Genomic DNA, 12960 nt, shown 5'->3' with positions numbered 1-12960 from the left:
CCAGAGATTCCACGAGCACCTGCTCGGTGCCTGGCCTGGTGCTCGGTGCCTGGCCTGGTGCTGGGTGACCGGGATGAGCGGGAGACCACAGACTGGTGAGAGATGGACAGACAGACGTCTAGAGAATGCAGGTTGTGGGACTGGGTGCTGGGACACCTGCTCTGGTCCAGTTTCCATACATTTGGTTATTTATTCCATATACATTTACGGAGCACTTACTGTGTACCAGCCACTTAAAGAGACACAGACACAGAGAGTCAGTTCCCCTTCACCCCCTGGGGACTGTGACACACACAGGCACCGCGGTAGTCATGTGGGGGGGATTCTCATGATTGCCCCACAACACTCAGATGCACAGGACTTTTCTCCAGTTTATCAGCATACACACACACACACACACACACACACACACACACGGTTCTCTGAGAATAGTAGGGATGATAGGAGCCCAAAGGAAGAGAGGCCAGGGCCTGGGTGATGGCATTCGGCCACCAGGAGCCAAGCAGAAGCAGTCACCTGGCCTGCAGTGAGATGGGGTGCCTGGGGCCCCCCGACTCTCAGGCTGTATGGAGATGATGAATAGAATGTGGGATCCAGCAACAAACGAGATGGGCCCCCAACAAGGGTCCTACTCAAAAAAGAAGGATGACCAGGAGGCTTAAGTCAGTCGTCCCAATAAAATATCACAACCGAGGGGCATCTGGGTGGCTCGGTTGGTTAAGTGTCTGCCTTGGGCTCAGGTCACGATCTCAGGGTCCTGGGATGGAGCCCTGTGTTGGGCTCCCTGCTCAGCCGGGAGTCTGCTTTCCCCCCTGCCTCTGCCCATCCCCCACACCAGTGCATACACACACACACACACACACAGAAATAAAATCATTAAAAAACAAAATATCACAATCCACCCCTTGGCCATTTTGTGGATGCAGAACTGACCAGCTGCAGACGAGGCCGGTCTCGGGAGGGGCAACTGACTGCCCCAGGGCAGGCTCTCGGTTCCTGGTCTGGGTCCCAGAGGACCTACAGCCGCTTGGACTGTCCCTACTCCAGAAGGCCCAGAAGGGGCCAGTTTTGCGGGGGCCCTGGTAAGAGTGCCTTCACTTTCTTGTCCTGTCCTGCCACCTGGGGAACAAAGCCTGGAGACCTGGAGGCAAATGCTCAGCCCGGTGACAAAATATTGCTTACCAGGGCTGCCCTAGGTCATAGCGTGGGCAGAGCAATCCTTTGAGCACCACAGTTACCAGGGGAATGAAGCAGACATGCCAGGTGCCCTTGGGACCCGGTGCCCTTCAAGTCATCCTAACGGTCACTGCAGATTGAGGCTGGCGGAGACCCCCGGCCAGGCCTGGAGTCATTTCTGCAGGTCCACCCCAGCACGTAGGACTCACGGCCATGAAAGGATACGGAAGATTGAATAGGACAGAAGGGCACCAGCTAGTTTTAGCCCCAGGGGGTGGGTTCACGTCTCATAGTCCAAAGAAAATTTCCATAAAATTCCAATAAAATGCTGAATTTTGGGCAGCCCAGGTGGCTCAGCGGTTTAGCGCCACCTGCAGCCCAGGGCGTGATCCTGGAGACCGGGGATCGAGTCCCACGTCGGGCTCCCTGCATGGAGCCTGCTTCTCCCTCTGCCTGTGTCCCTGCCTCTCTCTCTCTCTCTGTGTCTCTCATGAATAAATAAATAAAATCTTTAAAATAAAATGCTGAATTTTATAAACTTTATGAATTTTATAAAATGCTGGGTCTCTTTCTTTCTTTCTTTCTTTCTTTCTTTCTTTCTTTCTTTCTTTTCTTTCTTTCTTTCTTCTTTTCTTCATTCTTTCTCTTTCCACCCAGAAGGAAGTACATACCTTGAGACTACATCGCCCCATCAGCCACAGGGATAGAACAACATGGACTACTGGTTAAAATGTTTTGTAAGAGAAGCAGCATGTGCGTTTGAATGGAATGGCCGTGGGCTTTGGGATCAGAAAGATCTGGATTAAAAAAAGAAAGAAAGAAAGATCTGGATTTGAGCACCCGGCTAGCTGTGCGGACTTGTAGGATGAGCTTAACCTGTCGAGGCCCTTACTTTTCTCCCCCTGGGCAGTGGACACGGTACTTTTTATACTTTACAGCATCCTGTTGATGCCGCATTTAAGACCGTGCTCCCTGGGTTTGAATCCTGCCTTTCCACCGCTTTGGGCAAGTTGGCAGACCTCTCCGTGCCTCAGTCTCCCCATCTGTCAAGCGAGAGTGGGGAAACCCCTGCCTCGTGCAGGGCTGTCCGGAATAGTAAATGAGCTCAGCAAAGCCCTCAGGTGGTGTCTGGCGGGTGACGCATGTTTTCGTGCATTGATTGTTTACCGAGAGGCACCAGAACTGGCTCCAGCTATTTTTTCCAAGCGTCCAGGCGGAATGCAGAGCGGGGCTCCCCTCCTCCCCCGATCCCGGCCTCCGGTTATCTGGGTGAGGCAGAGGCGGGAGCGTGTGGCCCGCCCGGGGGCAGGGATGACAGGGAGAATGTGCTGTCCCCTCCCCTGCTCCGCGCCACCAAATATGTCCATGCCGTCCGATGCCTGGTCAACGGCCACCCCGGGCAGCCGTCTCCTGGCCAGACCTGGGGCTCACCGGCTAATTTTAGAAATGACTTGTCGGCTCAGCTGCTGCCATCACATTGGCGCAGAGGGAGGGTGTGGGGAGGACGGGGAGGAGCAGGCAGGGAAGGGGATGTGGGTGGGGGTGTTCCTGACATTTCTCCTTCGCCCCTGCCGTCCAGACTTGGTGGGGTCTCTGCGCTGCCACCCGGAGAGATCTCTCGGGCCAGGGTGGTTCCCGTGACCCGTGGCCTCGTGCGGAGAAAGGTACCGTAGGACCAGGTTTTACGATGGGCACCCTGCGAGCCACTGGGCATAATTTTCCAGAATGTGCTTTTGGGGGCTGGGGCGGCGGTGGGTGTCGGGTCCTCTCCGGCTGCGCAGCCTCCGATCGCCCGAACGGGCCACTCACAAAGCACGGGTCTTTCGTGGAAGGATCTTAGAGCAAAATGCTGGGGCGAGCGGACTCTTCTAAGGGTCCCCATGGCCTGCCGGGCCCCAGCTGTCGGCTGGTCATTTTTAAAAATACACTGGGGGTCAGGATACCCTGGCTGCAATGTTAGCCGACACGTGTTTGGGGGTCAGGGTTCCCCTGCACTGCCAGCGATTCCTGCCGGGGGTCCCCGTGTCCACCCCCAGGTCCCCCAGCCTCGGCCTGGGTGCTGGCTTGGTGCTGCAAGGAGCATGTGTGCTGGGGGAGGGGATGCCGTGGGGACAAAGGCTGGCGTCTCCTGCAGTGCTGACTTGATCCCTGGCCCCAGGAGGTGTTTTCAGTGGCCGTGGGTCACCGGGCGTCTGTTTGAATGGAGACGTTTCAGGGGCCCCCGTGATGGGGCCGGGAGGGGCCGGGAGCTAGTGCGAGGCCCGCAGCAGCTGCGGCGCAGGCCGGTGGCTCGGGCGGGCCCTCTGGGCCGTGCTTCTAGAAGCGGCTGCGGGAGGAAGCCCAGCCGGTTCCCAGCCCCTGGTCTGGCCCTGACCCACCAGAGCCCCGGGCGTCCATCCCCCAGGGCCTGGAAAACCGGGCTCTTACTTTCCCTTTGGGGCCGGCCGGGGAGCCACCTGCCCTGTTGGAGGCACTGGCTCCCGGAGGCTGAGCGCCCGCTCGGGCTGTGAGTGTGCAACACGGGGGTGGTCTCTTGGACTGTTGTTCTGCTTCTGGCCGGAGCTGTGTGCTCTCTGAGTAATGGGTCAGTGTGGGCTCGGGGAGGTGAGCCCCCCGATGTGAGCTGGCTGCGTCGAGGCGGCTACAGGTGGGTTCTGGAACATAACAGAAACAGGAGGCCTGGGCTGGGGAGGGAAGGAGGAGGAGGAAGGGCAGAGTGGATCGGTCTCCTGACTTCCGAGGGGCTGCCTGTCACCGATGAATAAATATTTGGTGCCACCTGCACACAGGCCTGGTCACCTTGAGTAGCCCAGCTCGGGCTCCGCTGACTCGGTGACCTCAGACAAGTCCCTCCCCTGCTACAGTGTCCCCTTCCAAACCTGAGGGGGTTGGCTGCAGCTCTCCCCGAGCGGTCTTCCGGGACCCAGGCTCTGGGCCTGCACATTTCTCCAAGTGCAGGGCATTGGCCTCACCTGCGGGTCTTTCTTTTTCTTTCTTTTTTTCTTTTTCTTTTTCTTTTTCTTTTTTTTCTTTTTCTTTTTCTTTTTCTTTTTCTTTTCTTTTTCTTTTTCTGTTTTCTTTCTTTCTTTCTTTCTTTCTTTCTTTCTTTCTTTCTTCTTTCTTTCTTTCTTTCTTTCTCTTTCTTTCTTTCTTTCTTCTTTCTTTCTTTCTTTCTTTCTTTCTTTCTTTCTTTCTTTCTTTCTTTCTTTCTTTTTTAAAAAGATTTTATGTATTTATTCATGAGAGACACAGAGAGAGACAGAGACAGAGGCAGAGGGAGAAGCAGGCTCCGCACAGGAGCTCAGTGTGGGACTCGATCCCAGGACCCCCATCACAACCTGAGCTGAAGGGAGTTGCTCAACCACTAAGCCACCCTGGCGCCCCACCTGCGGGCCTTTCAAATGCAGATGCCCCAGCTTGCCTGAGACCTATGGAATAGTCTTGGGGACAGGAGCCCAGAAAGCCACAGATTTCATACCTCACAGGCCGTCCTGGTGCCCACCCAAGCTGGAGACCTGTCTTTCCTCTGATGGGAGCTAAGAAAGCCACAGAGGAGGCAGCTCAGAAGCCCCCTCCCCTTGTCAAAAGTCAGTGCCTAGGGGCACCTGGGTGGCTTAGTGGTTTAGCACCACCTTCAGCCCAGGTCCTGGGATGGAGTCCAGCATTGGGAGCCCCGCAGGGAGCCTGCTTCTCCCTCTGCCTGTGTCTCTCTCTGCCTCTCTCATGAATAAATAAATAAAAGCTTTAAAAAAAAAAGTCAGCGTCTAGTTGCAAGAACAGGGAGGACAGGCACAGGACTTTATTCAGGCCAGGTTCTTGCAAAATATCTGAGGGCCAGTGTCATCCAGGGGAAAAAGATTTAGCCCTTCTGGTGGCACTTAGAGATGAGAACAGGAGGCCCCAAAGCTGAAGGGACTTCCTGGCCTGCTGAAAGAACAGGAACTCTAGCTGTTTCTACTAGGCCATGATGAGACAGCCCTTTAGTGCCTGGCTCACCTAGTGGATAAAAACAACTGTCTGAATGGTCCTTTTTTTTTTTTTTTTTTTAAGATTTATTTATTTATTTTAGAGAATGAGAGAATGGGCATGAGTGGGAGGGGCAGAGGGAGAGGGAGACTCTTCAGCAGACTCCACACTAAGCGCAGAGCCCATCACGGGGCTTGATCTCATGGCCCTGAGATCATGACCTGAGCTGAAACCAAGAGTCAGGACACTTGACCAACTGAGCCACTCTGGCTCCCTGGAATGGTCCCTTGTAAGCAGGTAGTTCGTTGCTGTGGTACATGACCTATCCTTGATATTTTTTAAGTTTTTATTTTAATTCCAGCTAGTTAGTATACAATGTCATAATAATTTCCATTGATTTTTTTCATTAACCTTATTTTTAATTTTTATTTATTTAAAAAATACTTTATTTATTTATTCATGAGAGACACAGGCAGAGGGAGAAGCAGGCTCCGCGCGGTGAGCCCGATGTGGGACTCCATCTCGGGACTTCAGGATCACGCCCTGGGCTGAAGGCAGACGCTCAATCACTGAGCCACCCAGGCGCCCCACAAACTTTAGAGTCCTTTTAGGTTCACAGCAAAACTGAGAGGAAGGTAACAGAGGTTTCCCACATACCCTATGTCCCCACCATCTATAGCCTGGCCCCACTATCCATATCCCGTACCAGAGCAGGACATCTGATCGAGTGGATGAAGCTGCAGGGACATGTCATCATCACCCAGAGTCTCTGGTTGACATTAGGGCTCATCCTTGGTGGTGGACATTCTAGGGGTCGGGGCAAATGCATACTGACGTGGATCCATCAGAGCCATTGCCATATGATGCAGAGCATCTTCACTGTCTTCTGTGCTCCTTCTGAGCATCCCTCACATCCCCAAACCCCAGCAACCACTGATTTTTTACTCTCTCCATACTCGTGCTTTTTCCAGAATGCCGTAAACTTGGAATCACAGAGCATGCAGCTTTTTCAGATTGGTTTTGTGACATGCATTTAGGGTTCCTCCCCGCCTTTTCATGGTACCCTTGTACCGCGTGAGACTGTGTAAAACTGAATTATTTGCAAAATGGAGCAAGTGGGTTTGAAACAACTGGAGGGACCCCGAGTCCTACCAGATCCAATCCCGTCTGTGGCACCGAGAGGGGAAACAACTTGCTCAAGAACACACAGCTTTGCAGTGCCAGCAGTGGGCTTTGAACAGTCCCTGCCATCACGGCTGGCATTGGGGACCAGCCTAGGGCTCCTCATATTGGGAATAGTAACCCTATTGTCCCTGTTACCCACACCCTCAAAGCCTTCTCTGTCATCATCCTCCAAGCCTCAAAGGCACCTGGGTGGCTCAGTGGTTGAGCGTCTGCCTTCGACTCAGGTCATGATCCTGGGGTCCTGGGATCGAGTCCCACATCAGGGTCCCCGCAGGGAGCCTGCTTCTCCCTCTGCCTGTGTCTCTCCCTCTCTCTGCGTCTCATGAATAAATAAATAAAATCTTGGGTACCCCCGGTGGCTCAGCAGTTTAGCGCCGTCTGCAGCCCGGGATGTGATCCTGGAGACTCAGGATCTTGTCCCACGTAGGGCTCCCTGCATGGAGCCTGCTTCTCCCTCTTCCTGTATCTCTGCCTCTCTCTCTCTCTCTCTCTCTCTGTGTCTCTATGAATAAATAAATAAAATATTTTTAAAATAATAAAATGAAATCTTTAAAAAACATAAATCTTAGGTCTTGTGTCAACAGAGGCAACAAGTATGATCCTTAGTCACCAAACAAGGTCTTTGGGATAAGAGCTCACAGCAGGGGGAGAGGGAGGTATTATGTAACACTCAAGACAGATGTCTTTGTGTGTCCCTCTGTCACACACACACACAGACACACACACCTCATTCAGTCTGAAGGATCCAGAGGCACCCTCAGCTTCATCTGAATCACCTCCTCCTGGACATGACTCACCCAGCTCCGTGATTTTCCTTTTCTGCTCTGCTTCGCACCAAGCCTCTCTCTAATGCTTCATTCCTTTTAAGAACTACAGTTTTGGAGAATTATCAAAAGGTCCCCAGGAATCTGCAAGTTGGGCTCCCCAAATACCTGGCCAATACGTTTCCCTGGTCAGGGAAACAGGAATTTCGAGGTCCCAAGAGAATTTTTCCCAGCCCGTAAAAGACCAAATGCGTTTTCAGCTGTTTCATGGGTACCAGCTGGGGTTTGAGTTTCAATTTCATGGAGGGCAACCGGATTAACTGTTGAGTTGAGAGAGGGAGAGAGAGAGAGAGAGGCAGTTGCTCAGTGGGATTAAATGTCTCATTGGTGCTGGATATTCCTGTGAGTTTGGGCATGAGTGATTGGCCCCATTTTACAGATCAAGAAGTGACATTTAGAGGCTGAAGTGCCCCAGTGGCATGCAGAATGAAATGAAACTCTGCTTTTCTGCTGAAATGAAATGAGACTCTGCTTTTCTGCTGGAGACGGAATCTTTATTCTCATGTAATAAAATAAACAACAGGAGCTCAGATAGGAAATTACCCCATGCTGTTTGGACAGATAACAGAGCCCATTCACACTCATGACCTTGATGAACCCATTGATAATCCTTGGGAGGTGGGTATTTCAGTTCTACTGACAAGGAAATTGAGAATCAGAGAGTGTTGTGGCTGCCCAAGGGCCCAGAGCTACTAGGTGGTGATAGATCCAAGAATTTCTTTTCTTTTGTCACTAACAGGTCAGGTTTTTTTTTCTTATTATTATTCTTTGCTATTTATTATTCGAAGCAAGACTAGTTTGCCCTTGCTTCTCTCCACTCAATATGGATTTTTTAGATCAGGGTGTCTCAACAACCCCACTATTGACATTTGTGTCTGGATGATTCTTTGCCATGAGTGGTGCAGGGTGGGAGGGCTGTTCTGTGTCTGTTTTGGCAGCATCCTTGGCCTCTCCTCACTAGATGCCAGTAGCAGCTGCCCCCACTCTAGTTGTGACAACCAAAAATCCATTGATAAGCGCAGTCACACCTCCGGAAAACCATTGGTCTAACCTAATGTGATCCAATAGAACTTCTGCAATGATAGAAATGTTCTGTATCTGTGCCGTCCAGTATGGTAGCTGCTGGCCAGTTGTGGCTACTGAACATATGAAAGATGGCTGGTGTGACCCAGAAGGTGATGTTTTCATTTAACTTCATTTTAAATAATTTAAATTTAACCAGCCACACGTGCTAGTGGCTGCTATATTGGGCAACATAGCTCTAGATAGCAACACAGCAGGGGTAGGAAGATACCCGGTTGGTGGGGCACTCAAACCCTAAAAGCAGTCAGCGGAGCCCCCCTAGCAGAAGGATGACCAGCTTCCTGCTTCACTGTGGCCGGGAGAACACTAGGCTGCAAATGGCAAATACTTGGCAGAGGCACCACCCCTAACCCTTCTTGTGCTCACAGCAGGCATTACTAGTCAGTCACCACATGCTTTTCCACTAGTGTGGGATCCTTCTCAATGTAACCCTCCAGGCAGTTCCCAACTGCAGATCCGCTGGGCTGCCAGGAGGGAGAAACACTATGGGCCAACCCTGCATGAGGCCAGGAGGCCCACCTGTGAGGTCTAACATCTCATCAGAACATGTGGGGTGGCTGGCAGGGGTGTGTGGCCAGCCTAGGTCAGTGGGGCAACCAAAGATATGGAGAGGAGAGTGATGATGTGCTGGACGGACAAGACTTTTCTCTAATCATTTCTCCAAGAAACACTCACTGCTTGATTTGGGGATAGAGGCAAGGGGTAGGGGTACTGGAGGGGAGCGGCTAGCTTCTCAGCCACTGCTGTGCAAAAGCTTTGGCAGATTTTAACTGACCCGGCTGCAATATTGAGATGACCAAAATATATTTTTCATATATATTTGGTCTTCATCCTCAGTTCAGGGCTCCCTGCTCCCCAAATCATTAGAATTCCAACTGTTGAGACTGCTAACGTGTCTTTTGTTATGCTAATGACATGGTTTTTGAAAACTACCAAAGCCCCCTACCAAAGGTTGGGGGCTGCTTGCCAGTGGAGCTAACCATTATTGATTAGAGGGCTGGAACCCACCCCTGACACTGAGACAGGAGAGGGGGGAGAGAATGAGTTCAATCATCAATGGCCAATGATTTCATCAATCCCGAAAAGGATAGGGGCATCAGGGTGGCTCAGTTGGTTATGTGTCTGCCTTCAGCTCAGGTCATGCCCAGGGTCCTGGGATCGAGCCCCACATCAGGGTCCCTGCTCAGTAGAGAGTGTGCTTCTCCCTCTGCCCCTCCCCCTGCCCTCATGTGTGTGTGTGTGTGTGTGTGTGTGTGTGTGTGTGTGTGTGAAATAAATAAATAAAATCTTATTTTTTAAAAAAATATTTGATTTGTTTATTCACAAGAGACACAGAGAGAAAGGCAGAGACATAGGCAGAGTGACAAGCAGGCTCTCTGTGGGGAGCCCGAAGTGGGACTCCATCTCAGGACCCGGGGATCACACCCTGGGCAGATGCTCAACCACTGAGCCACCCAGACGTTCCAATAAGTAAGATCTTAAAACAAAAACAAAAAACGAAACAAAAGGATAATGTTTTGAGCTTCTGGGTTGGTGAGGTTTTTGGAAATTTGGGGAGAGTGGTCCCCCTGGAGCAGGCATGGGAGCCGCCTCTCCCCATACCCTGCCCTGTGCATCATTTCCATCTGGCTGTTCCTGACTTCTATCCTTTCATAATAAATGGGTGATCTGGGGAGTGAAATGTTTCTCTGAGTTCTGAACTATTCTACAAATTTATCAGACCCAAGGAGTGGGGGGTCATGGGCACCTCTGATTTATAGCCAGAGTTGGTCAGAGAAGCACAGGTGACAATTGGGGTTTGCTACTGGTGTCCAAAGTGAAGAATGGTCTTGTGGGACTGAGCCCTTTACCTGCAGAACCTAATGCTGTCTCCAGGTAGATAGTGTCAGAATTGAGTTGAACTGAGTTATTTCTTGGTCACCCTGCTGGTGTCTGAGAACAGTTTGGTGCTGTGTAGGGAACCTCCTCTGCCCCCATTGGAATTGGGTCCAGGAACCTAAAAGACTGGAACTTGAATGGGGACTATAGAGGAGAGGGCTGCTGTGAATGTCACAGCTCAAAGGTGTACAGAGCATCCAGTTATTCCCGCCATCCTGAGAAGTGGACAAGAAAGGCCGGTGTCCCCATTGGACAGATGGGGGGCTGCAGCCCTAAGAGGTTCCACAGAAGGGAGGTGGGGCCCGAGCTTAGCTGTGAGACCTCCAGAGCTGAGGTCAGCCCCCTGAGGGAGGGGATGGCCACTGTGTTCACCCTGGTCAGCCTTTGTGAACTGAAGTGTCCACTCTGTTACAGAGAACCATATAGAAAGCTCCCAGGGGATAGTGGCTGGCATTCTAAAGGATCTGGGGGTCATGAGAAATTTCTTTTTTTTTTTTAATTTGATTTATTTATTCATGAGAGACACGCAGAGAGAGGCAGAGACACAGGCAGAAGGAGAAGCAGGCCCCATGCAGGGAGCCCGATGTGGGACTCGATCCCAGGACCCTGGGATCACACCCTGAGCCAAAGGCAGATGCTCAACCACTGAGCTACCCAGGTGCCCCCCACCCCATGAGAAATTTCTCACTTAAATGGTTGAAGGCTTCAGGTTAGAAAATTGGGAGCAGACCCCATACATATCACATGGAAAACCTTATCTGTCGCTCCTAAGAACAGAACTCAGGCCAGCGTGTGGCTGTCCTGACAAGGCAGCTCTGTGGGAAGGAAGAAAAAGTGGCAGACCCCAGGGAACAGGGAGATGAGGACTCTAGTTCTCTGCCAGGATCAGAGAAGGTGGCTTCTGTGGCCTCTGAGCACTTTGTAGCTCTGATTCCAAAGAAGAAAAGCAACATGAGAGCAGATCCCAAATGTCTTACTTAGTAGTGAGCTCCCCATCTCAGGATATGACCGAGAAAAGACTCAATGATTTTCCACCCAGGAGGTTCCTTGTGAGCGGGGCTGGTCCTCTGAGGCTCTGTGACGGTGGAAGGTGGACGGGGCATTGCACGCTCCCCCCGCCCCCCCCCTTATCACCTCCATCAGTGCCTCCTCTGCTGTTCCCTCCCTCCCTCCCTCTTCACTGTGTCTCCTTCCTACTGCCAACCTCCCTGCTCTTTTTTCTCATTCGTCACCTTCCCTACCCCCTCCTGGTCATCTTCTAGGATCATGTGGGTTTTTGCGAGTGAGGTCTGAATCCTCAGCTACTTGCTAGCCATTGAGTTTCCCTTGCTGTGATGAGGGCAGGGTGGCTCTGTGTTGGGCAAAGTCTCTTTTCATTACCACGTGGCTCTTTGGGCATCAAACTCAAGGTCCGGGTGAACTCGGCTGGGTCATGCATGAATCATGAGAGTCACTTTATCCATTATGCCTCCAGATGGCAAATAGATAGCAGTGGTGTATAATCGCCTCCTTCCACGCCCAGGGCAGACATTAAGAATCGGACAGAACATTCCTTTCCCCTGAGCCCAGATAAAGGCTCAGAGTCCTTCCCATGTAACACTCCGGGCAGCCACTAAGCATCTCACAGAGCTGACCTGTGAGTTGAAACCTCCTTGCCCTCTGGCTGTATCGGCCGGGGCCCTACTTGGAGACAGCACACCCAGCTGGTAATTAGGAGAGACTTTTTTTTTTATAAAGATTTTATTTATTTATCCATGAGAGACAGAGACAGAGATTGAGAGAGAGAGAGAGAGGCAGAGACACAGGCAGAGGGAGAAACAGGCTCCCTGTGTGGAGCCTGATGTGGGACTCAATCCCAGGACCCCAGGATCACAACCTGAGCCAAAGGCAGACACTCAACCACCGAGCCGCCCAGGTGTCCCTAAAGAGACTTTATAATGAAGGGACTTTTCCAAGGGGTGTGTGCAGGGCTAAGGAAAGCAACGAAGCATGCCGAACCACCCAGAAACGAGCAGTGGTGGGCTACTAGCCTTGGGCCTGATGTAGGGCAGAGGAGGTTGACAGAGGAGCCTGCAGCCCGTCCACGGAGAGGGACCGCTCCAAGGGGCTTATGGCTGTAGATGGAGAAACACAGCCTTCACCAAAACTAGGGCCCAAGATGGAGGAAGCAGGGCAGGCGGGGGGAGAAACACGCTACCTCTAGGCCCTCCCGTGTGCAGGTCTCATCCCAGAGCTTTCCACCGGCCAAACTCAACAGAAGATCAGAAGGCCAGGGAACCCCGGGGTGGGGGGCCACAACCCTGGTGGTCAGCGCCCTGCAGGACAGAGCAGGCTAAAGAAGGAAGCGGGGCGTTTGCAAGCCTGGAAAGATGAACCAAGCCTCTACTCTTCCCTCCCCCAGCAGCCTGCGTAGACTTGGGGCCCTTCCGTTTGGAAAATGGCCCCAGACCTGGCTGCCTGGGAAGAAGCGAGGAGGAAGGAGAGCCCGAGGGAGGTCCTCAGAGAGCATGCAGCATGGATGTTGGATTCTTGGCCTCATCCTTCCCAGTTTGGCCAGAACCAAATCCAGCTCTTCGCCAGCGCTTTAAAAAAATAGAGTCTCAGTGAAACAGCCACGCGCCCTCACGTACATATTTCACCCAGGGCTGCTTCTGGAACGCAACGGCGGAGCTGAGTGGTTTGCGAGGGAGAAGGCCCTGACTGGCCCTTTACAGGAAAATCTGCTGACCTCTCCTGAGCGCAGCATGCTGGGACCGGCCACAGCAGGAGCTCTTATCTCCTCCAGGACTGAAGAGGCTGGGGGGGGGGGTGTTCTAGAGGGAGAGGGAGCTTCTAGAAGGTACCTTCT

General features: G+C 52.1%; 1 protein-coding gene across 2 annotated transcripts in view; it reads left to right on the top strand.

Annotated features, from left to right (window-relative positions):
- Positions 1-2694: 2694 nt before the first annotated feature.
- Positions 2695-12960, top strand: part of MYO18B (myosin XVIIIB) — a 256479-nt gene continuing 246213 nt past the window's right edge. For both annotated transcript variants that reach the window (XM_041729151.1, XM_041729150.1), the window contains exon 1: positions 2695-2840. The gene's annotated coding sequence lies outside the window, so the exon portion shown is untranslated. The remainder of the gene's footprint in view (positions 2841-12960) is intronic.

Source organism: Vulpes lagopus, chromosome 14, assembly GCF_018345385.1.
Source record: "Vulpes lagopus strain Blue_001 chromosome 14, ASM1834538v1, whole genome shotgun sequence".
Taxonomy (NCBI): Eukaryota; Metazoa; Chordata; class Mammalia; order Carnivora; family Canidae; genus Vulpes; species Vulpes lagopus.
Note: the sequence above shows the minus strand (reverse complement) of the source record. Positions and strands in the feature narration are given on the sequence as shown.